This window comes from Lissotriton vulgaris, chromosome 4_1 (assembly GCF_964263255.1).
Source record: "Lissotriton vulgaris chromosome 4_1, aLisVul1.2, whole genome shotgun sequence".
In the NCBI taxonomy this organism is placed as follows: domain Eukaryota; kingdom Metazoa; phylum Chordata; class Amphibia; order Caudata; family Salamandridae; genus Lissotriton; species Lissotriton vulgaris.
Genome location: NC_141691.1, coordinates 1,186,926,492 through 1,186,953,880, shown reverse-complemented (window position 1 = coordinate 1,186,953,880; position 27,389 = coordinate 1,186,926,492). Strand labels below are relative to the sequence as shown.

At 41.8% G+C, this 27,389-nt stretch overlaps 1 pseudogene; it reads right to left on the bottom strand.

Moving 5' to 3' along the window:
• Positions 1-1,605: 1,605 nt before the first annotated feature.
• LOC147723027 (uncharacterized) lies at positions 1,606-24,897 on the bottom strand (annotated as a pseudogene).
• Positions 24,898-27,389: the final 2,492 nt, after the last annotated feature.

Genomic DNA, 27,389 nt, shown 5'->3' with positions numbered 1-27,389 from the left:
TTGGACACGCATAGGTCGCATATATGTGCTGTGTAAATACCAGCTGCTTTGGGCTTGCTCTGTCTGTATCCAGAAAAGAATGTGGTAAGGAAAGTTGACAAAATGATCCTAACCAAAATACTGAAAGTAAATTGAGGCTACTAACCAACATGGACTGTTACTTGAGTGTAAGGTAAGATCACATTGGAGTATGACTATCAGAGGAGTGTCTTCATGGCCATGTCATATATGTGAATTTGTGTTTTTGATACTAAGCTAATTTTGTCTGCTGATAGATAACACTATGAAGATTGGAATGCACATAAAAATGACATGAGAAGTTCAAGTCTGAAGCCAGGTTGTGTTTCTATTTTTTACTTTTCGAGTTATGGAATAGGATTTTTGGGGGCTTTTCACAACATAAATTAATCCAGTAATTACGTTTTCTGTCATGGCAGGGTAAAACACATATTCAATAGATGCAGTATGAAAATTATTTAAAGAAGAAAAATAATTTAAATATCTTTTCTGAGAACACAAATAGCTGAAAACTCATTTAGTGGGAAAAAATCTAATTGATAGAAGCACATCTCATTGGAAATAATAGGAAAAAACAAGAAACGTTCTATAGATAATGTTAATTTACAAAGCAATTTTCCAAAACAATTGTGGCCTCAATAACAAGTCTAACAAATACAAGGGTCCCTTTCCCTTGTTTTATAAGGAAAGATTCTCAAGCGGTTTAGATGACCGCTTGAGATTTTTTCCTTAAAAAACAAGGAAAAGGGACCCTTGAATTTGTTGAACACAAACCCATTCCCTTTTTCTTAAAAAGGGTTCCTCCCAATACTTTTTGATCCTCAATAGTCAAAGTCTCACATAGAGAATAGAGATTTAATATTGAAATGGGAAAAGATGCAAGGAGAGGTGGCAGCGAAATACAAGATATAAAGAAGGTTCAGTGGAGAGAAGCTGGTATGAGTTGGGACCCACAGAAGTAACAAAAAGAGAAACCATGGAGATGCGTAAAATAAACTGTCTTTAAAAAAATGGTTACAGGAGGAATTGGGGGCATTACCACACAGTCCCACGGCAACAAGTTTGAGGGAGGGTGGTAGGACTGAAGGAGGAGGAGCAGGGAGTGAAAGGCAATCTTGGAGAGTAAATATCATAGAAAAGAGGGATGTGAAGTCTGGGCCCTAACCCCTGGAATAACAATTTAAAAAAATTAACCCTCACATGTGTGACGGGAACTGGTAAATAAATTGGACAAAGGCAAACTGTTTCTATGCAAACCTTGTAAATAAACAAACCTATAACTGTTTCTCAAGATTCGTACTATATTCATTTGTTTTTCTATGACCCTCACGCATAAACATGCATCACCAGGCTTACTACCTCTCTGGGCTCAGGACATCAGTGTGAATTATGCATGATAAAATGTTGATGTGCTTTAGATGTCACAGCTGATTCCTGTGCAGTTCCCATTCTCTGTGCATGTGGAAAGCTTCTGTTGCTTCTGCCGCCATGATGAACTCGTTCTGTGTGTACGAACAGCTTGTCCCTCTGTAGCATGTGCTGTACATGCTGTCAGTTCATTAGGGAAGCATGTCCTGCCCATCCAGTTCATATTCTCGGTGTGAAGCCGGCTCGTTCAACTGCTGTCTGTGTCATCTCTGTAATCCCTCTTGTACCTGTGGGAGAAACATGCACAGATGATGTCTGGGCCGTCCATGTTTTTATAAGTAGAGCTTCTACTCTCTGCTTCTGACTGTGAGGCAGGGCCAGCTTTAGGGCAGTGCGACTGGTGCGGCTGCACTGGGCGCTGACCTGTGGAGGGGACGCTGACCTGTGGAGGGAGGGTGCTGTGTTTAGCAATAACATGATTAGAGAGATGAGGGGCACTTTTTCCGAGTGAAAGTGTGAGAACCCCGAAAGGCAGTCATGGGGTGTAGGGGCACCAAAAATGATTGTCGCACCGGGCGCCACCAGCACTAAAGCCAACCCTGCTGCGACTTACTTGCTCTGTGTGTATAAGGGGAGCTTTTATTGCTTATGTCTGTGCTTCATCAGTGCTGTGCGTTGAGGAGCATTCTCCTAATGATGTCAATACTCTCCGAGTCTCTGTGTGCCAGCTAAGCTTGTTATGCCTCTGTATGTTATACACCTGTCACGTGAGATGGAAGCTTATGTTTCCATCGGAGCCAATATATTGTTGTGAGATAGTGTGTTATAAGAGGACCATGTGTGGATCGTTCCACCTCCAGTACTACAGCGGTTTCCTTTATTTAAATTATATTTTATTACTTGTTGCGAAATGTGTGCCCATGCAGGAGTGAGTGTGTGCACACTTGTGTGCTGTGTTGGTGTGTGCGTGCACGCGCGTCTTTTAGGGGGTGGAATTCTGAAATAGACGTAAGTCCCACGGTGTGATGAAAACGCAGCAGCCTCCACGTAAATTCACGTTTTTGAAGGGTACATTTTATTTTGAAGGAAACCAGAAGGCGCATTTTGTTTTATTTCCTTCCCGTGCTATCATGCAACGCCACTCATCTTCGCTGTTTTGATTTTCACCTTGATGATGAAACCTGTCGAAGGACTAATGTGTTTCTTTCCCCTGAAACCGATCAGACATCCATCAGCACTTTACTGCGCCTGCCAACACTAAATGACACACGCTTGATCCTTCACACTCTCTCTTGACACATCCCCTTGAATCCAGAAATATCAATAACCCTGCAGTGTCAAATTACTCTCATCTCCTGCGCCTAGTTCTTCAAATTCTATTCAAAAATTCATGCCTGACATTCTGATCAGCTTTGCTTGTTGGTTTCTTTTCCTATTTATGCTGAACAGCAGCACACATTGATTTACTGAATCCCCTGTTAAATCTCAACGATGCATACAAAATGTATAGGCATCAGAAGTATTGGATATACGTAAACAAATAACCCCTCATGATGTCCTATTCACAAAAGTAAAATATTCATGTGTATATCTACTCACATGTATAACTACTATTACACCTAGGTGTAACGCTACACTTTTTTGCTGTACTCCATTTCAGAGTGTAGATTAACAGCTTGGTTTAGACCATGGGTACTCACAAACTTTCTCTCGGGGGCCAAATTTACAGTGTGGTTTGTGTCCGAGGGCCGCACCGGTGGGGGCGGGGTCAGTGGGGGAGGGGGCGGAGCTAGAGCAACAAAAAAAACTGTGACCATGAGGTTGATCACAGATCCCTGCAGCGGACGCCTTAGTCCACTGAGCCACCGGACCCGGCATACACACATCTTTCTCTCTCTCTCTCCCTCCCTCTCCCTCTCTCATCCTCCCTCTCCCTCTCTCGTTCACTGTGTCTCCCTCCCCCTCACTCTGTTTCCCTCTCCCTCCCCTGTTTCCCTCTCCCTCCCCCTGTTTCTCTTTCCCTCCCCCTGTTTCCCTCTCTCTCCCTCTCTCCTTTCCTCTCCCTCACTCCGAGGTCTCCCTCTCGCTCCATCCCTCTCCCCCCTCCCCTCTGTCCCTCTCCCGCCTCCCCTTTCCCTCCTCCCCTTTCCCTCTCCCTCCTTCCCTCTCCCTCCTTCCCTCTGTCTCTCTCTCTCCTTCCCTCTCCCCCTCCTTCTCTGTCTCCCTCTCTCTCCTTCCCTCTCCCTCCTTCCCTCTGTCACCCGCTCTCTACTTCCCTCTCCCTCACTCTGAGGTCTGTCTCCCTCCCTCCCTCTGCCTCCCTCTGCCTGCCTCCCTCCCTCCTCTGCCTCCTCTCCCTCCCTGCCTCCTCTGCCTCCCTGCCTCCTCTCCCTCCCTGCCTCCTCTGCCTCCTTCCCTCCTCTGCCTCCCTCCCTCCTTTGCCTCCTTCCCTCCGTCTCTTTCTCTCTCCTTTCCTCTGTCTCCCTCTCTCTCCTTCCCTCTCCCTCACTCTGAGGTCTGCCTCCCTCCCCCTCCCTGCTGCCTCCTTTCCTCTGTCTCTCTCCTTTCCTTCCCTCTGTCATCCTCACTCACTCTGAGGTCTGCCTCGCCTCCTCTCCGTCCCTGTCTCCCCCTGCGCCCGGGCTGAGACACACACACACAGTTGCTGCAGGCAGAAGTGCTGGAAAGCAGGGACAGACACAGGACGTGAGAAAGTCGTGCATTTATTGTAGGAGAGGGTAGAAGTACTGGAAAAACCAAAAGTTTTATGCAGTGAACGTAGAGGTGTATAAAAGTACTGAGCGCTGTGTGGTTAAGGCAGATGGCGTGGGTCGGTCATGCAGTTTGTGAGGTGAAGCCGGGAGGTTTGAATGACTCCTACATCATGTCAGGAAGCAGCAGAGGGTGCATGAAAACACGGGTGCTGTGGGTGACAGTCGAGGTACTGTTGAGCGTTACTTTCTCTGTGACGAAGACAGAAGAAAGAGCAAGTCTTAGGTATTGTGATGTCTACATTGAGCTCTCAGGAGTTTTGCGAATAGAACACGTTTCCAATGACAACATAATACTTATTGATTTTATTTTAAAGAATCAAAGTAAACCCGCTGTTCTGTGAGTGTCATGGAAGCTGCTTCAGAGGCAAACAAATGTGTACACAGAAATAGTTGAATGTGCAGTTGGACTATGTTTGATGCCTTATTTATGAGGCTGTCACAAGGGAAGCTCCTGTACATTAATCTGCATTACAGGTTCCGGTTAATGCGGTGCTAGTGTGTGCTTCTGACGTCATGCTGCTGTCTCTTTCGAAGCATTTAGTGCGGGATCCGAATTGGTTGCATTATGGAAAGCCACTGGGCTCATTTTAACCGCTACTGACTGACCCCTTTCCCCGCCGGCACACACAGCAGTCAGTACCCTGGTAGTCACCGAGGGCTCTGCTAATATATAGGTGCCGAACAAATGTGTTTTTCAGCAGGAATTCTTTCAGAAATTTGCAAGTTGGCATGTGCTGAAAGTGGCATGGAGGCGAATCTAGGGTGTGCTGTAGCCCTGCTGGGTCACACCTCGTCTATCACAAGTGCCAAACCCCACATCGAATGGGTGCAGTTCGTTATGTGATGAGGTGTCTTCCGGAGGCTTTATATTAGTTTTTGTGCTGCTGTGTAGGATACTTCTGTTCAGGATCACACTAATTAGATTACAATAGCACGATTACAGATGAACACACACGTCACGTGCACGAACGCGCAAACACATCACCAAGCATTTCACAGGTCGTTAAAAGACCATTCCGATGTTAATGAGGCTTTGTTCACCTCTTTGCGCCCCTGGAGCCCCACTCTGACAATGATAGGAATCGCCTGGCCCCCACAGAGCTGCTGTCTGAGTCGCGCTGCGCAGGGTGTTTCCTGACACTCTTAAAAAAAAAATTGAAAACACGGGCGATGTCTGCAGGGCGATGTCTGCAGGGTCCGCGGGCCGCCAGGGAAGGCTTGCCGGGCCTCACCTGGCCCGCGGGCCGTACTATGAGTACCCCTGGTTTAGACTAACATGTCTTAACCCATCAAATCAGGGGGCGGAGCCTCCAACAACAGGGCTAAGGGTTTAAAGTTAGTTACTTTGCATATGAAGGTGGTGGAGATACCACTTAGGGATGATATAGGGAAAATATTAAGTGAAATTAAATTAGGAACAATAAATAATTTGAATATATTAATGTTCATTTCATTAATTAAATATAAACAATCAGTGAAAAATATTCCACCCTCACTAACATTTGTATTTTGATTTAATCATCTTTATTTAATTTCAATGATTTTAAATTCTTTAACAAAGGTTTAAAAGTTTAATTAAATGTTTTAATTAAGATTATTATTGACTTGTAACATGAGAAGATATGTGGGAGATGGGGAATATACCATGGCATGGAGCTATGAATTGTTTGTAGCATGTTACAATTTGTCTATGAAATGCATATGTAAATGCACTTTATTAAGTGGTTTACAATTAAAAAAAAATTGTTATAAAAAAAACAATTCTTTTTAACATTACTATATATGTATATTTACCTGCTGCAGTTATTTTCTGTGGAATTGTGTTTTCCAGAACCTTTGGGTGGGAATGAGTGGTTTGAGATTTACTGCAAGACTGGGCTGGAGTACATTTACTCCTCTTTTGACACTTTTAGGGCTAATCGTTTTTCAGTGGATGAGTATTCCTTAAACTCTCCTTGCTGTGTAGTGCATTTTGTCTGTGTGTGTCCTTTATGAGAAGACTGACCTGTGCCGACGTGCTATTTGTGATTATAAAAAAGCATTTAAAGAAAGCTCTTGCCAAGGGTAAACCCAATATTATCTTTCTGTTTAATGTAAAACCTGGAAGAAAGAAGGATATAGTGTGGCACACAACAGGCAGATCTTACGGCACTCCCATTGTCGGACCTGATAAAATCTGGCAGCAACAACTTCAGTTTATTGAGTAGTTTTTGAGAAACTAGATACTCAAAAATACTTATTTATTTGATTAAGGTAGTGTGTTGCAGGGATTGTGCAAGGATTATCAGGGAACTGTGCACAGAGACTCAGGACCTCAGTGAATTAGGGTGTGCCAAAAATGCACCTTAGTACCCAAAATCCCCTATCTAACTAGCATCAGTGTCTCATTAGCTCTTCGTCCTATAGCAAAGTAACCAATGATTAGACAACCCAGAACATGCGACTTAGGATACCTCAGGTAAGGTGGGAAACATGAGCACTCTTTCGTTATACTCTCATACCAGTCCAGAACAGGGAGTAAAGGTAGACACGTGCAAGTTTAAAATGTTTATTTTAACACCGTGATCTCAGGTGCGGCATCTGAGCTAATAAAAGCAGACATGTGATAAGAAATAAGATTGTCAGCACAGTTACTATTCCATAAAATACAAAGGGAGAAAGCATGTTATAATGCTAAATGGAAACAGGTTAAATATATACCTATATTTCACTCACCCTTGCTAGTAGGTTATTTTATAACGAAAGAATGTCTCTTAGGCTTGCATGGGTGACCCGATACTTCAAAGATTAGCAGGAGTGAATCACATCGAGTTCTGCACAAGCTCTCAGCATGCAAAAGTTCTACAAGTGTGTTCAATCATGCATACACAGTATATTGTTAAAGGCACCAGTATCTGAGTTGTGAATAGAATGAAAGAAAGCACCCTGCCTAGGGATATAGTGGCCCTAGCTAGAGGATCCAAACAATATATAAAAGGGGTGATTAGTCTAGGAGCTGACACTGCACACAACAAACACAAGGTCAATCCAAGTAAACTCAACAGAACATATTAGAAATATACATATTTTTTTATTTCATTTAAATATATTTTTTTAGAGTTGAGGTAACAAAAATATAAAAAGGTAAATTGTACTTTAGTTTCATGTGATACTTTTAGAGCATAAAAAGGACATATACTGATGGGGAGAAATGGAAAAGGAAGGGGAAATATAAACTGTATTAAGACCTACCCAGTAACAACCACACTTCAAACATACTCTCACACTCACTTATTTGGATTTTCACTCTACCTAACATTCTAACATTCAACTTTCATTCTTCCATTCATTCTTCTAGTCCTGGCGTGTGCAACACATAGATGGTCAGTATGTTGCATAGATCGGGAAGTTATTCCAGGCAGATGACATTAATACGGGTCCTGATGTAGTTAGGACAAAGTGCCGTATTCCTGGAGACACAAGCCAGTATCTGAGTTGACCACAGCTGCATATATGAAATGGCTAGAACGTACGCAGATCAGTTCGAACAGCAGCTACAGTGTTGAGATAACCATGAAGGCCTCGGCACTCACTGTTCAGACTAAGCTTACGAAGCAAGTCTAGCAATGTAGAAAAACAAGTTATTCTCATGTGAAGCAAAACACTCAGTCTAACTCTAAACAATAGCTAATGTGTGCCATGTGCAAAAGAAAGCAAAAGGTAAAATGGAGTTTAAACTTCTAATAAGCTCATGCTAACTTAACACTGTATGAATGCAAGGCTCAGCCCCTCTACAAGTGTGGAGTTTAAGGAGTATAGCACATGGAAGAGAAACATTTTATTTGTAAAAACATTCTTTATATTTAGATATTTGATTTGACTGTTGAACTGTCGCATTGCTGTATAAAATTAAATAAATGTTAATATAAAAATGATGCTAAGTTATTTAGAGTGTTGCAAAGTGATAACCATAGACATATACATACAATTGCATTTAGCTTATTTGAGTTTGCTGAAAAACAATATCTACAAGTCAACTCAGATAAAAAGGTGAAAAAGAGGAGTTGCTTACGGAAGGGGTAAGTGGAGGGGAGTGGCAACAAAGTTGTAGAGAAGGTGGTGGAGTGCACTGATGTTAAGGAGCTTGGTCAAGAGACATTTGACACGAAGACAGTGGCAAAAGTGGTTTCAGCTATTTAGTCAGTAGTGGCTCCTGGAGGGAGTGCTGCCGGGCGGTGATGCAGGGGACAAGGGAGGGACAGGGTGGGTGGTAGTAAACTCTGGATTATGGCAGAACGTAGGTAAGTATGCAAATATATACTTAAAACAAATGTCATTGCTCGCGCTTCATCGCATTTGGGGGGTCATCACACATTCTAATCTGCCGGGGAGTAAAGCTCCTCACATTGATTGTCAACCTTCTCCAAAAAGCAGACACAAAAAAAGTGAATAAGGTCAAAATAGGACTGCAAATCATACAAACATTGTACAATTTTAATAATGAATTGCTTTCTTGGAAACATCGTTTTTAATTTGCCTGCTTTTATATATTTTATGATGTGCTTTATGGTTGTAAAAAACCAAATAAAGGCCCTTTTTTTTTACACAGAGCTCAACCTCGCTCCACATTTTGCGTGGGGCTTCAGATGCAGCAACACAACATTTCATAATCCTAGTTCGAGAGTAACATTTCTAAAGATATGACCTACCATTGTGTGCCCACTTTGATTAAGTTAATGAACCACTCTCTAACACAGGAAATGGTGCCGGATTGCCTCAAAATTGGGCAAGTCATTCCTCTACTGAAGAAGTCTGACATAGCTAGCAAATTTTCTTGAGAGATGTTGTATAAAGCAACTTACCAAACATGATCTCTAATAATATTTATTGTAATGAGTTTCATTTGGGATTCAGACAGGGGTGCAGATTTGAAACGACCTTGCTCCACATAGTAGGTGATGAGGCTCAAGTTTTGTACTCTACCAAATTCTGTGTCCTTGTCCTCCTTCATCTTTTAAATTGGTTTGATACAATTTTATTCTATTCTTTTTGTTTTTTGTAGAGCGTATGGCTACCTTATCTAGGATTCCCATAGCTAACTCATCAACTTACCATGAAGCATTCTTTGCTCAACAAAAGTCCTATAGAATGCACAGCTACTAAAGACATTGCCCTCAATTAATTCACCTGCTGCTTGACCAGCTGCTTACTTGCTTTGAGAAACAGGGTCCCACAATGTTCCATACTTTTTCCCACTCTTTTCAATCTGTACCTTTGTCTGTCCTTCTTAAGATCTCTGTGATACTCTATCATCAGTATGCAGGAGATACAGAGGTTTGTCTTAAGATGGTGTGCTGCCAGAATATTGTAGTCAGAAAATCATCCGACCAAAATATTGTTCCCTAAATATTGCTTACAAATATTGGTTACCAACATATCACCCTGTTCGAGTTATTAATTAAGAATATACACCCTAAGCAATGATATTCTTGTCAACAATATTCAGGGCTCAGATGATATGTTTGTGCACAATATTCTGACAAACTCATAAGATTTTCTCTCTCAATAATGTCTTCTGTCTTCCACAGAGACTGCAAACTGTCCTAAAGCGGATGTCTTCAAATCACTGAAACTTAATTATTTATTAAAAAACGATTTCTTCCCACCTTTTAATCTCAATCAACATTACCTTTCAGATCTTCCCTTGACTCCTGTGGTATTCTGGATTGTAAACCACAATCATTGACAGTCCTAAATCCTCAAGCTACATCCTGGATAAAAGCATCAGGGTCTTATGTAGTGTTTTGGAGATAGGATACTTCATTACAAACATGGAAGATATCCTGTTTGCACTATTACAAGTGCATTGAAGCCATGAACATTTATAATATGATGGACAAGATATCTGTCACATTTTGACAGAGTATACAATCACCCAAACTCTAATAAGGCCCATGTTCTGCAATCACAAGTGAATGCAATTGCAAAAAGAATGTAATTTTAGCTAACACTTCTTTGGAAGATTTCTTTATTTCAGATCAAGATATCAAGATTCCTGATAAACATTTTCTATTGTCAAGGACTGACTAGGAGAACTTTTTTCTGATAGGTCTTGCCAAGTCACCTCTGTCCTTTTCTGAAGACAGTATTACATGCAGCAGCTCAATATGGCACAGAAAGTAGAATGTGTACACATTTCTCCAGTGTTTTGAACTCTTCAGTGACTTCAATTGGAAGGCAAGGCACCTTACAAGATGGACTGTATTTCTCACATGGTCTTCCACACATCCACCCCATGGTGCATAGCCTTGGAACTGCCAGTATCAAGTCAACTCATATCTCTAAACAGTATGGCACCTCTTGTCTTAGTACCACCAGTTTTCAAAAATGAATCTATGATGGCACAATCAATAGTGGGCTATGCAGCAATGCTGATTTTCTACATATTGTTCTAAGTCAGTTTGATGCGAATATGTTTTTTTCATTTTTATTAGTATTGTGACTGCCTTATTTCACCGTGCAATTTTTATCCATTGTAAAATACTCTAACGCCCAAGGGCCATATTCATGCTATATAAAACAGCATAAATAAACATATAAATAACCTGAGATTGATGATAATTATGTGGACTATGTGCTGTCAAACAAGAAGAAATGTCTAGCCAGACAACTTGCTGGTGTGGAAACTCTAGTTCTGTCACAATTGTAAAGTGGCAGCCAACTGAGAAAGAGAAACACACAAGCTAATTTAACTAACTAAGAAAGTGTAAATGGTAACTATGAAAAGAAACTCTAACTAGTTGCAACACTGAATCATTTATTGACACAACAATCACTGTGATAATATTTTGGTAATGACTATATCCATCATTAAAATTATCACAATGTTATTGCAGGGGGGGCATGTTAGTGTTTCCAGTTGCTGCAGTTGTAGTAATGCCCACTGTAAGGTAGTAGCAGCGATTACTTTCTACAACTTATTATGTGTGCTTGTTGTGTGTCTCTCTGAAACCCTAAGCGTTTTTTGCACAGACATATATTTATGAATGTTCTGAATTAGTAAAACCTTACATATGATGAGGTTTCAGTCAGGTGATAGGAAAAAAGTTAAATGTTATTGCAATAAGTGTTTGCCCATATCAGGAATTGAAGTGCTGGTGACAATCAGATGACTGAGAATGAAATTGCAAAATGGAAGATTGCCAAAGTGGAGCTAGGACTCAGGACACTATAAGTAGCTGGTTGTGGTGCCAGCAAAATGCCCAAAGCAACTGATATATGTTGATTTGGAAACGCGTGTGCGCCCTGCATATAAATGTCTCTCTGGATCTAGATTGCAGGTAATGTGTCAATCAGTGCCGATGTTTTCTCCTTTGCTTCCATACCCAGAGTCAGTCTGATCCTCTGCCTTGCAGGCCACCCTCTATGCCACTTATTGAAAAAGGTGATTTGGCTCCTTTTTGCTAGGGAAGATCTCTGGTTCAAAGGACAAGTGGTTTTCAATGGGCTAACATATTTCCCGTCACGGCAATATACAATCTACACAACTGTGCACTACACACACAGACTTCTGCTGCACTGTTCGAATAATAAGTAGGAGCACCATCAGGTTCAGGGAGTACAGATCATTCACAGCAAAAAGTGCCCAGAGACAGATTAAATCTAGAACTGACTTTATTTGTGTAGTTAGGGTTGCTGAAAGGATCTCTCAAAATTCTGTAATCTATGACATGAAGGGAAATAGTAAAAAACTTTTTGAGTATGAAAATTAGTACTCAAGTAGTACTACTTTATGTATTAAAAAATTTTATTTACAAAACTCTGGCTGGTTCACCTACGAGTACTCAATCTTTAATATGCAGATTGCTCCACCACTAGTGTGAATGTGGTCTTCATTTTTGGTGAAATGTATGAAGGGCAAGAATACTTTCTGTTTGGAACTATCCACGCAGGTGTGCACAGAAATCTCCGTGCATGGGAAATCTGCACATATATTTCCCCCAAACTAAAAAGGCTATAACATTTTGTACGGCTCCAATGTGGAAAAGTAGGTCTATTGCTACTGATTCAGCACCTAATAAAAATATTCACTGCACACAAAGTTTTTACGTCTGTTGGTTTTACGACTCTGCATTGCACAAAGAGTGGCTTTAGAGCAAGGTAGATGTCTTTAGTCCCACAATTACAGGGACTCATTTAGGGCTTCATGGTATTGAAGTATCCAAACAGGAGGTATACATGTAAGGCGACAAAACTACACATACCGGGTGTTGGAATATGGCCCTCTCTAAAGGGACACCCCAAATGTTTTTGCATTCCTTCTCTTTTTGTTGAACTCTTTTTGCTGGCCTTGATGTATACCTGATTGGCATATTTGATGTACTGGTAAGTCCTGTGTAAAGTTGTATACTATATTAAGGGTGGGCGTAATTTGCGTAATGGGTCTACTCGGAGAGGCACGGAGATGGAACCAATCTCCGCACTCTCCCGCCCATTCCCACCCGCAGTATCAAAAAACTTTAAAAAACATTATAAATAACCTTAATTTATCGGCGGTGTCCCCGGGCATCCCTCCGTCTCCATCGTGTCTTCTTCTGGGAACTGCGCATGAACGGTAGTACGCGCATGTGCGGTTCCAAGAGAAGATGCGTTCTGCAGACGTTTTGTACAAATGCGACTGCACTGGTCATAACTGATGTTTCACACTCCAAAGCAGAGGCTGTTCAACAACAGAAGTTCTACAGCCTGTGTGGCCAGACGATGAAGCTATTCGTGGCTCGAAGATGATGCATTGCCTTCACCTCAGCATAGCTTGATGACAACGCAGCAACCTGACTGCATGTAAAAGATCAACACATCGTGCCCTCAACTTCGCCACTTTGCTCCATCCAAGGTACTTTCTCAGAGGGCCCTGCATGGGTTCTGTAGCATGCCTGCCATCCATCATGGTTGGCCTGAACTTTGGATTTGTACTGATTCCTCACGACCTTAAGTAACCTTTTCACCGCTAGTAACTTCTAAGCACAATTTTGCATTTAATCTTCAGAAATTCATATCTTGACTTCCATTGATTGGATTTCTATCATTTTAGCTTAGCCGTGGGACACCTTTCCCGTGTAGTGTGAGGGTATCACTTGTACATATCTACTTATAGAGATTGTGGACCTCTCTAGGAATACCTTCCCTGTGGTGCACCCCAAGCTACCTTACACAGCTGCGGGGTCACCACTCTAGAACCCCGCTTCTCCCTGACATGCACATTCACTTCTCTTATCTAGGTCATGAAGAAACGCTACTGATCACTAGGACAAACATAGCATGAAACATGTCGACCTTGTGTTTAGTTTCACTGGCATATTAGGCCTCATTGTAGCTCACTAACCCTTTGATTTTTTTACCTACCATGGGTACCACACTATTGAAAAATCCAACAGTGAAAGCCCCTAGGTCATTTTATTCTCTTCTGCACGCACCTCACCACCACTTTTTCACTGGCTCCACCCCACACACCCACACTCGCCTAACAGCTTTTCTCTTAAAAGATCTCCGTCAAAGAGACCCTTTGGGGGCCCGTCGAGCATTTCTGCGCCGATCTGACAAGGAGCAAAAGAAGCCCGATGATGAAGCATGACATCCTTCGGGGTGTGTGAGGGCAACTTAGAGGCAAGACCTGGCCCTTCCCTTCGGGACTGGATCCTTGATACTGGGGATGAACCTCTGCCTCTCTCTCTTTTTCACCCTCTTTCTCTACATCTCCTCTACTCTAGACTTTACCTCCTCTTTCAGACTGGGTGACACACCGCACCCTTCACTAGGAACAGTGTCCCTTATGGTTTAGCAAGGTTCTTTACTGACATGTCACTGTATTATATTAATAAATGTAAGCGATATTCAGCCTACATCAGCCTTTAAAACATGGAGCTTTTACAGCATTTATTTTTATTTATTGGTTTACATTCTGACGTTTTTGAATAAAGTTGCAAAGTCTGTTTGAGATTTCATTGTTTTGATTACTTAGCGTCGCATATTTGTTTTGTTTGCCGTCAGATATGCAATTTGCTGTGTGTGATTATGTGTTCCTTGAGCATATGCCCATGAATTGCAAATCTGTTGCAGCTTTGCTTGACTTCATTTGTCTGTGAGATAGCAAGAAGGACACACAAGCTCTCTTGCTGATGCCAAGGAGACTAATATGCGCAGAGAATAAATGGAGGCGGATTCGCAAAGGGAAAATACGGGGCCATTTAGTGTATTTAATGCACGCCCACAAATTCAGGACTAGGTTTAGTCTGTGATATTGATTCCAGTGCTTGGGAAACCGAGAAAGTATACTGTTGATTTTGATATGAATAAAGGTGTAAAGTTAAAGTATCCTGCGGTTGTTTAAGAAACACCAAATAGTATGAAAACAGTGCCACGAAGGCACACTAAACGATTATAAAACTGTTGATAGCGCTTCATTGCACACATCTACTAATTTCTGATAACCAGTGTTATTAATATCCACTTTAATGTTTCTCGTGATTCTAAAGTCAGGTAGATGGAGTTGTGATCTGGAATTGTGGAGATTTGAGCTGGTGATTTGCATATGAAAGCTTTCGGATGTGCTCAACTCGCTGGGCCATCTTGCCTCTGTTTTAGCCATTGATGCCCCACCTCCCATCTGCCCATGCCCCCGGAAGTAGCCACATTTGATACTTCCAATCAAACCTGGAGGAAAAGGACAGAAATGCGCCCAAATACTCAAGCATGTGATGAACAAAGATTCTGGCTCCCATCCTTGAATATTTGGAGAAGGTGCATACTCGGGTGCTTAACAGTACTCTGCATAAGTGGAGAGTGTAGAGATAAGACCATGCAGTGATAACACGTGTCATGCATTGGCATGCATACACGAGACTGTGGGGGCACTGATAGATGAGAGGCTTAAGCAGACAGATCAACATCTGCATTACATGAGTTTGGGGTATTTCTGGGAAAGCATATGCAAAATATGTTTGTGGTCAGGGCCACCAATTCTCCATACATTTTTTGGTCAGATTTATCAACACTTTGCACCAGTGCAAAATCATCAAAAGGGATGCAAATCAGTGCTGACTTAGGATTTACTTTGCCTAAAAATTGCCTAAAAGTAACTCAGAGTAGTGTTGTTTGCTATGGTGTGCTACTTTGCATCAAAGGGGCATCCTTTAGATGGAGCATGGGCTTCCCACTCTAAAACCCATGACTTTTTACATAAATCTCTATCTACTAGTATTTGTATACAGGTCTTTACACCAAAAAATCCCACCTCCTTATGGCAGCTACAAAGAAAGAGAGAAGTTTTCTTTTATCTCAAATATTCAAACTTTGCATGTGTGGGCTACTGTACAGCACACGTACATTGAATGAAAAGTTTACAAACCATCTTAAGCATAGTATTTTGTGCAGGAAGGGTGTCCTTTCAGTACAAAACCTATGCTACATTTACATGAGCACCGTTTTCCCCATGGTGAAAAGGTGTGTGTGTAATGAGAAGAGCGCAGGAGGCTGGTGTCCACAAAAGTCAAAAGGTCAAGAACCACTGGCTTAGTAGATATGATCCACAACCTGCTCTCTCCCTCTCATGACAGTCAACGCAGCAACTTAGGTTTCCGTCCCGCATCGTGGGTGATATTGGTAATTCTGTCCCACTGTGTTTTATGTTATTCCATGATGGCGGGGTCTTCACAGTAACAAACCAAGGCTTAGTGCAAATGGTGAAACACACATCAGGGGCCGTATTATGGATTCAGCACACGTTCCTTGTTTGTGCCGTTGGGCACCTTTCAAAAGGTGCCCGCATACAAACAAGAAAAGTGTGCCATATTAGAAAGAATGCACTGCCTCTGGGGCAGCCGCAAACTCATGCTGACCTGGGGGCAATACATTCAAGGGAAATACAGAACAGTTGCTTAAAAGCCACTCCGTGTTTCACTGTGCAGGAGGCAACTCGCCTGCACTTTTATAGGCGATTGAAGACCCCTTGCAAGCGGGTGTAGAGAGTGACTGCACCCACCTGCAGGGGGATGTCTAGGGGGTCCATGTAACTACCTTCTCCCCCCCCCCAGAAAGCTGCCTTTAGGAGCTGAACTGAAAGTGTGCCACCTTTTTGTAGCTCACTTTCAGTGTGCCTCAGAAAGGCATGTTTGCCTCTGCGCCCAGGTCAGTAATACTGTACGGGCACAGATGCAAAGTGATTCCCTAATTTGCATGTGCTCACGCCCCCATGCAAATGAGGGAAAGCCCTCCCTTTATAGAGCAGGTGCCACATGTTCATCAGCGCTATCTGTATTACAGAAGAGGACGCACACTCGTCTGCAGCCCTTCTTTAATACAATTGTGCAACGGGGGGGGGGGGGGGGCTCAAAGTGGGCACATGTGCCCATTGTGCTCACAGGTTCCATGTATAATACGGGCACTGATCTTCTAATATTCTTTCTCTGACTGATTATTTTGGGTTGCACCGACAATCTTGTAGCCTGTTTAAAATATGTCTACTGTTGCTAGAGAGTGTGAAAAAACACTTGCCCATAATCTGCTGAACACCACATTACTGTAAAAAGATACATTTAAAAATAGCCAGAGGCCCAGTGACTGAAAAGGGACAGATAATGTTCTTCACACTCACCTTCTAGCCTCCTACGTGTTACATCCCACTTGAACATGCTGCGTCGGCTTTCCAGATGGAAGGTTGTTCAAATATGTCTCTGAAGGGTGTTTATTTCTGCTCTTCAGACTCCTAGGTCAAATTTCATCAACTTTGTGACTAGCAATCATAATATTCATCCAGGTTTGAGAAAGATAATTCTTTCTGACATAGAGATGTTAATTAAATTGAATAATGTAAGTTTATAAAAAAGCATATTGGAGCTTGATTGTAAGACTCTTTCTCGAGTGGCCATTTAAACAGACTGTTCATCCCTATAAGCGGTGTCTCTGGAAATGTGCAATTTTGTGCTTGTCGCTTTTTCTGCATAATTATGGATTTTACCACATTTTTCATGTAAGCCACCATGTGCTGTATACGTTGCTGATTTCATCCATAAAAATGCGTTTGTGGCTCAAAAGGATGAAATGTATATAAAGAACGTGTCAAAATGCGGTTTCGCACAATGACAGATCCCTTGCAAAGGTTAACTGAGGTCCTTTGTGTCACTGAGCTGCTCAATTCAGGTGTTAAACTGGTACTAATGAGTGGGAAATTTGCACAGGCAGAATTAATAGGTGTTGAAATGACAAAATAACAAAATAATACTACTACAGATGGTGGCACATTAGGCTGCATAACTTTCCTTTTGTCATTGCATTATTTTGTCAGCACTGCTGCATTATTTGGTACTCCGTTGCCGCATAATTCAATGGCCTCTTCGTCAAAACAGAACTCCACATTCATTTTTTATCAAGTTTTTAAAAACAAATACTTGTCGCCATGTACAATGCAATCGACCTCTACACTTAATCAAACCACAGTTCTAAAATTCACATTCTAGTACATGATCATGGATGTATACATACATATTTATATGGCTCTAACCTAGTTGTGGAGATATGGAGCATTCTACATGATTTGGGGGAGACCAGCATCCTATTACACATCAGTGCGGCTCATTATTTTTGAAATACAAAACTAGATATCACATATTAACAGTGAAATCTGACATATTTACATTTTTTAGGCAGAAGGGGTTTGTCAAGAGGTCAGGCAGGGATTTGAACCCTGGTCCCCAAGGTTCCAAAGTTAGCTTAATCCCTAGACAAAATCAGCAAACTGCAGTACACAAGTGCATCAGTATTCGCATATTTGTATTTTACATCCCCCCCCCCAAAAAAAAATAACAAACAAAAGCATTCTCACCGAATGATTCATCTTGTGTTTAATTCGCTATGTTTTCGAAATTTCATTCATACATCAATTAGTAAAATCATTAGACTCTTCAAGCTGTCTATTACCATTCCATGAAATGAAAAATGGGGTATCTGGGTGTTATTTGTTTTATTGAGGAAAGCCTAAAACATATTTTGCCTCTGACACCTGGCATTTTCGTCAAGATCACAATATTGAAAATTGCCATAAAACTGTCTACAGAAGTAAACGCAACCCTCCTACACTCACAGGAAGCAAGAAAGGCATTAAAAGGGCGGGGGGTGTTAAACGGAAAGGAACATAGGAGCTGTTCAAAATACCTCCAACTTAAAACATTTTACCAAGCTTTACCAAGTTGATTGTTTTGTGCTGTTAAAGGGGCCTGTCTTATTTAAAATGCAGCATTCAGCACAACATAAGTTTCCATGCTAATTACATGAGCTAATTAACATTGATGTTTCCCATCTCAATCATGTAAGGGAGACAACAACTTCCTCAATCAATAGGATTTCTAATAAGTTTACAAGTATAGTTCGCAGAGATCCTCCGTGCACGACAAATCATGTTATCACACTCTTCCTTAACCTGCTTAAATATGTGACAAGATAAACTATGTTGAAATAATAACGAATTGTACATTTTCTCAATAAAATAAAGTGTTGCCGGGAATACGAATCTATTCTCTACATTTATTTTCACTTTGGCTGATGAGTTTTAGACCAGTGTTGGTGGACTGATGCAATCAGACATCTAAATGATGTGCTTTTGGGAATGCATAACTTTTGCCAGATGAACACGCTGCAAACATGAACCCCCAGAACATTATACTTTAAATGCATTTCTTTCCCAGAACCAGTTATACATGCATATATTTTGAGGAGTGAAGTGGTAATTTTCCCCTCAGGCCTCAAAGGGTTTATGTGATCTGAAAAGGTTTACACACAGACAGTGTGGGCTTGCATCTCCAGGGAGCGGTGGGGGGATGGGAGGGAGGGTGGCCGCGTGCCACACAAATAAAATGCAAATAATTATATTTAACTTACCTGAATGTGAAGCAATGTCCTCCTCTGGTCCTCTTGTCTTCCCCGGAACTGGAAGCCGCAACTCCCTTGACCAATCAGGGTGCTGCTCTCATGCAGCATAAGAGCATCTTCCTGATTGGAGGGAGCAGCCTAACTCGGCGCTCCACTGTGCTGTTGAGGCTATGGCTTGCTCTATCCCAGCTGTCTTAAGGTACCTGGGTTAGAGCTGTTTGAAGTGCGGGGTTGGCTGTCTCAAGAGGGCCAGCCAAAAAGTAAGGCACACTTTAAACAGTGCCATACAAGCGCACCCGTCTCACTGCTGAGTGCCTCTCAGCAGCACCTCCGCCCCCGCCCTGACACACTGTTCGGGATGTGGAAGAAAAATAAAATGGTAATACATTACCATTTTACTTTTTTCTTAGGTTTGTTTGGGGGCATTTTCAGTGGTGCAACGCTCCTCCGCTCCAATGGAGGAGCCACCCGTGCACACAGAGCTGCCCGTTCTCCTTAATTTGGGAATATATTGTTAAAACTGACATCTTTGAGGAAACTGCTACCAAACTGCATGACATAGTATTATCAACATTCATGTATGAGAAATGCATATGTTTATACCCATTTTAACCAAATTAAACTAATGAAGTAATTACTTTTTACTCATCTGGAGAGTTGAACCTTTCACAATTGCGAAGAATGTCCATTGCCTTGGCTCAGGTTTGAAAGGAGTGATAGAAAACATGTGAAATATGGATGAGAGGAAAAGGCAATGCTATCAGCCAGTGAATAGGTCTGTTATTTCAAAGCTCTTCACAGATAGAGAATCCTCCTCTGTGGGGTATCCTGTTGAAGTATTACCAGAAGGCACTGAGAGCTTTTACCTCTGCCAGCATTTTGCTGTGTGCTCCAAATTTACTTATCCAACCACACACACAGACTTGCTTTGATCAAGAGATTCTTTCAAGCATTCATATTTTAGTTTTCTCTAAGGTATGGCCAGAGGTGAGTCATGTAGTTCACTGTGCATAGAACTGAAACAGCACCACACTGAAAAGGCCTGAACTGCTTGGTCTAATCGAAAATGGTGTGACTAAGTAGATTTGGCTGTATGCTATATATTTGAGCTGTAATAAGGCTGAATAGCACCGTGGCGGAACAGGTTTTTTGTGAGACAGTCAGCCTAGAATGTGACCCAGACTAATTGAAAGTAGTTGACATGAATTCAACAGTCAATCATAATTTACATAACCCATTGAATTGAGATTTTCCTAGCCTTGGTATCAGAAAGGCTGGATTTTATTAAAGAGATAGAGGTGAAAATGATGCTGTCTTTTTTTGAATTTAATATATATAGCAGCCAAGAAAGAAAAACATTACATTGCCCAGAAAAACCTGGGACAAAGTTACAACATTATATCAGAATGGAATAGCCAATCGGAGGTCGAGCACCATAATAATTATCCTGACTGTGGTCAACTACTCCCCTTTTCTTGCGAGAGTCAATCAAGATGAGGACCAGAAAGTAAAATCAGAACAGCACTCAAAGATAGTAAAACAGTCACCAAATCTTTAAAGATATCCAAGAGGAAAACAGGAGACATATTCTGAAAATCCGGCGTGGGAAAAGAAATCTGCGAGGAGGCATCTTGAGGAGGAGATGTTCTGGGTGAGATAAGTTGACATAGCAGAAATGGTTGAAGTCACTGGGTTTGCAAAAAAATCAGGGAGGGTTAATGAAACAGTGGTGGGATAATGCTCTACTCTGTGTCTTTCATAAAATCTTGCCTTTCTGACACCAAGGCTAAGAAAATCACTCTTTAATTACAAGACCGGAGGCGCATATTATACACAATATTACAGATTCAGCTGGATGACCAAATGGTTTATAATAAAAAGTTCAAAGTGTATCAACGTTTGGCCAACTGCAGATCTGAGAATATCCGTAAACCTGCACCCTCCTAGAGAGCCCCAGAGGCCATCGCCACTGTGGTTGAATGGGCAACAAAATAATCTGTGCTAAAGCCAACCAAGGACATGATCCATCTAACCCAATGGGTCAGGATGGGAGCGGAAAGAGGCTTGTGTGGTTTCTGAAAAGAAATGAAGAGCTGAGACATGGAGGAAGTTCTGAGATCCACCAAAACATAACTTAGGTTGAGAAGGGAGTAAAGGATAGTGCACTGACTCCAAGTTAGTCTTAGTGTGTCTAGTAACCTGAAAATAAACTCAGAGAGAAGAATAATGGAAAGAAGATAAATCTACAACTTTAACATCAGAAACACGTTTGAGTAAAACCAAACACAAAAGCATAGTCAACTTTGTGGATAAATACTTGATAGATCAGCATTGTCAGGCCATGAAATAAACAAATGTAAAATCAAATTAATGTCCCACATGGTATTTTACTTGGGAAAATGAGTTTTAGAAAAATGTACTCCCTTTAAAGGTTGACAGACCAAAGTATTTTCACCTGCAGATCTTCCATCCACTCTGATCTGCACAGCAAAAGATGGTGATCTGTACCTATTAGTGGTACAGTAGGCTTTCCCTAGAAAAGCCAGGAAATTAACCACCAAAGTCCCTGTCCAAGCACGAGCTACAACATTCCAGCCCTTTGCTGTGAGTGGGGACCAGGATTGCTGGAAGAACTGGATGAACCTTCTAGAACAAGGTTGTGACACAGACCCTGAGGGTTGAGAAGCATGTCAGGAAAGGGAGGAAATTGTACTGGAAATCCCACAGATAGCTCCAACAGAGTTGGATACCAAGGTTGAGTTTGCAAATGGAGCGGTGGTCAGAACCAGAACTGACATTTGTCTGTGAACCTTTGCAAACACTTGTGCAATGAAAAGGAAGGGGGTAAAGGCATAAGGAAGGGGCTGGTTTCATGACTGGAGGAACACTTTTGTGGTGAGAGCTAAGGGATAAAAGTCTCCAACTGAAAAAAGGGAGTTGAGAGTTGATCAGGGAAGTAAAGAGGTCTATTGATTTAGGGCTGAATATTGAAGAAAGACACTTAAAGACTGAGGGCCATTGAATTTTGTGAGTTTCCAATTGTAATAAATTGCGAGTCGCAGATTGCGAATCGCTAAATCCAATGTACAACAGTGTCTCAGACACTGTTTGTGCTTCCGAATGGGGTCCCAATTTGCATGCCTCATGAATATTAATGAGGCTGTCGCAATGTGCGACCCCATTGGGAATAGCTGGCACTTCACTTCCAGGGATGGTAGCCTTATGGGGTCAGCAGACCACCATGTCTGGGACTGCTTTGTCAATCAAGCAGTATTCTTTTTTTAAAATGCATTCCGTTTTCTTTAAAGGAAAACGGGATGCATTTAAAAAAGAACATTGAAACTTTTCAGTTTCATTTTTTAAGGGAAGGCAGTGGTCCCTGGGACATTTGCATGCTCTTACAAAATATTTGTGCATCCATTCACAAAGGGAAAGGCGTCTCCTGGGGACCCCTTCCCGTTTGCGAATGCTTTACAACCCTGGTAACCTGCGAGTGCTTTGCAACAGCAATTGTGGTGCAAAACAATCATACATTGGGTAAGGACTCGCTATTAGGAAGGGACACCCTTGGCACTCCCCTTCCTAATAGCGAGTCGCTAACCTGATTTTGCGAGTCGCTAATAGGTTAGTGACTCGTAAAATAGTGTTAGTACATTCGGCTGACCTATTTTGCAGTCGCATAGGGGCCGAAATCCCCTTTGCGACCCCAAATAACGGTCGTACATCTGGCCTTGAAGGATGGAGTCTCCAGTCACTTGAATAGTGAAGATGTCTGGAAAAGCAGTTGGCTACCACATTTAGTCTGCCTGAGAGATATTCTGCTTTGACAGAATTTTCCTTTGGAGGTAAAATTCCCAAAGACTCTTGGCAAGAACTGCCCGAGGTTTGGACCTTGTACCTCCTACCTCCGAGACGGTTTAGGTACCTGACTGCTGGCAGATTGTCCATTCTTAAAAGATTGTGCATTTTATTCTGGCTTTTACAAATGTTTGGATGGCAATGGAACCTGCGAGCATCTCTGAACAGTTGATGTGCAAGGATGACTCCTGAAACAACCATCTACCTCCAGTCAAGAATTAGCTACATCTTGCACCCCATCCTGTCCAACTTGCATCTAATTCTAAGACAAGATCTGTGGTGGCAGAGAAAATCATTCTCCCCTTCCAGGCATCTTAGTGACTCAGCCACCAGAGGAGTTAATCTCTGGGCTCTGCATCCAGAATAACCGGGTCTGAATAATCGAAATCCTTGTGTAGATTATGAATCTTTAATGGTTGTGAGGCTCGATAATGAAGAGGGCCGGGAAAGATGGCCTGAATGGAGGAATCTGGTAGACCCACTAGCCAAGCTAGAGTTCTGAGTAAACAGAGAGATAGAGATAGGGCATGACATACCTCTTTCATGATTAAAGCCACCTTCTGTTGTGGGAGTTGAATAACTGCTTGAGTGGTGTCTATGATGAAGCCTAAAAATTCCAGATCTTTTGAAGGGTTGAGGGGAGATTTTTGAAAATTGATCAGGAAACCTAGTCTTGACAGAAGGTCTTGACACAGATGTAAATGAGAGAAAAGGCATGTATTGTCTTGCTCCTTGATCAAGAATTCATCGAGCTAGACAATAAGCGTGACTCTCTGAGCCCTGAGGAAGGCAACGTCAGATTTGAGGATCTTGACAAAACACTGAAGAGCTGAAGAGAGGCTGAAAGGGAGAGTTTTGAAACAGAAAAGGGATTGACCCCATTGAAACTGAAGATACTTCCTGTACGAAAGATGAACTGCAACTATCAAGCATGCGTCTTGAAGATCTAAGCCCACTAACCAATCTTCCTGAAGGAGTAAGTCGATGTGATGAGGAATAATCTCCATCTTGAATTGATGATGAACCACTAAGTTGTAAATCTTCAGCTTGATGACTGGAAAAAAGTTTTTGTCCTTTTTGAGGGTCTAGAAGATGAAGCTAAGAAAACTTGAGTAATCGAATGTTGTTTGTTCAATAGCATGCTTTATTTGAAGTAATTGCACTTCCTCCTGGACCAGGATAAACTGTTCCTGTGGAAAATGAAAAGTGCGTGGCAGTCTATGCTGCACTGGGATCTGATTTAGGTCCATGCAATAACCCTGAATAGTTTGAACCACCCAAGGGTCTGACCTCAGAGATAACCAATCATTTAGACAAAGAGCCCATGCACCTCATACAGGAGGAAGGCCAAAATTGAAAATCCTTACCCAAGAACTGATCCCCTTTGGCTCTGTATCCCCTGTTGTGGAATCCTTGGGAATGACGGGGGTAGAAATTGGGTTTGCAGTCCGGATAATACTCTTGCTGGGATCCTTGATTATAGGAGCCCCTATAAAGGGTTTGACCCCTTGAGGGATAATGGCTGGCAAAGCAACTCCTTCCTTTGCCAACCCTGCCCAAAACCCAGTAGAAAAAACAAATCTTCTTTAAAGAAAATTAGGCCTTGTCTACAGTAGCAAAGGCAGAAACGTATTTTCTCATTTCCTTTATGAAGGAATCACCAAACAGAAGGCTATTGGATTGGGGCCCCTCTTCTTTAGTTGAAATCTCAGTTGCATCTCAGTTTACAGTCTATCTTTCGAAAAAGGCTCTTTTATCTCTCTTGGGATATGTAAGCATTTGTTTTGCCGAGCATACAAATAGCATGTTGAGCCCAATTGGATAAAGTGTCCGGGGCTATTTGCTCACCCTCAATTTTTGCCTCCTCAGCCATATCCAGGATTATGGTCAAGGGACACATCAGGTCTAAGATTCTGTCCTGGCAATTAGACCAGGCTCTATCAACTGGGTCTTTCACAAATTTGGTGAAAAATAACAACATTTTACGGTTGATGACCAGGGTGTCAGCCACTTTATTGGACAGGGATGGTTGAGGACATTCAGATTTAAGTTTATTTCTGGAAGACCTATTCATGGCATGTCAAATAAAAAGAAACATAGCCTGCCACATGTTCAAATGGAAACCAATCTGTGAAATTGGGATGGTAAATTAAAACAGGGATGAACACAGGTTCACCTAAATGATCCACAAGATCATTGGACATTTGGTGAGAGACAACATCAGAAGGAAAATGTTACTCCTTTTATCCAGAGGCCAATTAGCAGAAAGGTCTGAAATGATATCAAAATTAGCCTTGACGACATCCAATAAGTCATTGTCATAATTATCTGTGTCTTGCAAATAAGTAATAGTGAGAGGAGACAAGGGGAGTCCTGAAAAAGAAACCTTTCGGATAGGAGAACCAGCTTTGTTAGAAATTGCGTTTTAGGAGCACTCACTGCGGTGCAGCGCATTTCTTTCCATTTTTAGACAGAACATCAGAAAGGCCATGCAGCATCTTGGAAATAGTATTGTGTGTTTCCTGCATAGCTCATTGTAGTTTGTTCTAGGTTAGCCTAATAGTGCTCATTATAGGCCTCATTTTCCTTTGCACCTGTTACTATATAAACACATTTTGCTTTTGTACCAAATTGTATTTTTAATCGGAACCTTGCCAATGTTTTCACATTTTGATCTTTTCCTGGGATTTAGTCTGAACACTACAGACAAGGTCAAATAACAATGTTCCTTGTTATTTTATCTGGCCAGGCATCAGACCCTAGACATAACGCAATAATGCAGCCATTGTTTACATGTACACATGTCCTATCATATAGATGAGCCAAAGTGAAAAACACACACATGGAAAGAGAGTTCTGAGAGAAGAGCATACGTCTGCTGGAATGTTGAGTGCTCATTTGTGTATGCTAAGGTACAGGGTCTGCCAGTTATCCCAGCGATCTTTGATATATAACCATTCAGCTTCTTTAGCAAGGGAGGAGGTTTAGGTCACTCTCTCCTATAAAATGTCAGGGTTTTTCTTAATATATCAATTATTGACCATGCTAACAGTATTTTTAGGATGCATTTGTTTTCTAATTGTGGGACGCTAACTGCATTCAGAGCACAATAGTTTAAATACGTTTTCTAAACTTCCTTTGTATCTCCTGGTTATATTATTGTAGCCAAGTGCGAGTGAGAAAAGGGTGTGCACTTTTACCGCAATCCCTGAGAGGATCTGGAGCAGTACCGGTCGGTGGTGGGAGTAGCTGCCGAGCTGTGACGTGAGGAGGGGGAGTGGCAGGGTGGGGGGTAGTAATCTATGGATTACGGAGAAGTACAGTTAAGTAAACATATAAATAAATAAAACACATTTTGTTTCAAGCACTGCATCACATTTGGGGATGCAGCGCGCAACGAAATTTGTTTTATTTATTTATATGCTTACTTACCTGTACTCCTCCGTAATCCATAGATTGCTACCCCCCCACCCTGCCCCTCCCCCTCCCCATGTCACCGCCGGGCAGCTACTCCCAACATCGACCGCTACTGGTCTGGAGTGTTGTGTTTTGGGTGCCACTTTACTTGTTTCTTTGCTAAGGTTAGTAGGGCAACCAAGGCACTACAGATAGTCAGAGTCAGACCCATAAGTACTGAGGTGGTATGGTGACTCAGTCCCTACATACTGATGTTCTATGGTTCAAAATATACTCCTGTTTCAAGCGCAGAATTCATGCAACAATAGATGCCCTAAGATTTTAGAAACATCCAACGCAGAGACAGAAACTGCCTGTTGCACTGATTCTTTAATAAAGGATTTCAAATTCTCTTTCATAGTCTGAGATTCCTCAACTTCAGACATTTCTATTAATGAAAAGTAGGGAAACACTCAATGAAATCATATTATAGGGTTAAATAGTAAAAGCAAGGAGCCAAAGGGTTAACTGAACTGAAAAGAAGGCTTCTCATTGAAAGGGAAACTACAGGAGACAGGGGCGTGTGTAGAGGCGTGTCAAGGGGCAGGCCGCAAGCCGCAGAATCTCACCTGCACTAAAAGTTCACCGCGAGAGTGCCACATACTAACACAGCTGAAGAACTAGGGAAACGCTCGAGGGAAAAAGCAGAGAAAACAGTCCACAGTTACAACCTGATGAAAAAAACCCAGTGGGCAAGGACATATGAAGCTGCCTGAAGCGTTGAGGAGAAAGGAGCCCTCACACCGTCGTAATGCCAGAAACGTTAATGAATGTTCCAAACAGACGCTGCATGCAGTACAGTATACACTTGCTACAGAAATTAACAACCACAACAATAAAATAAGGTGTAAATAACACATTTTGAAATAATATTTGCAAGTAGAGTCCTTATCTTGACCTCGAGGAGCAAGAAAGGTGGTGCTCAATGTCCTATTGTTTATTGCATTCTGATGTAATGTTTGAAGTATTTTCCCACGGTTTTCCAGGTATTGTAGGTTTTTCTTTCTTGGCTGCTAT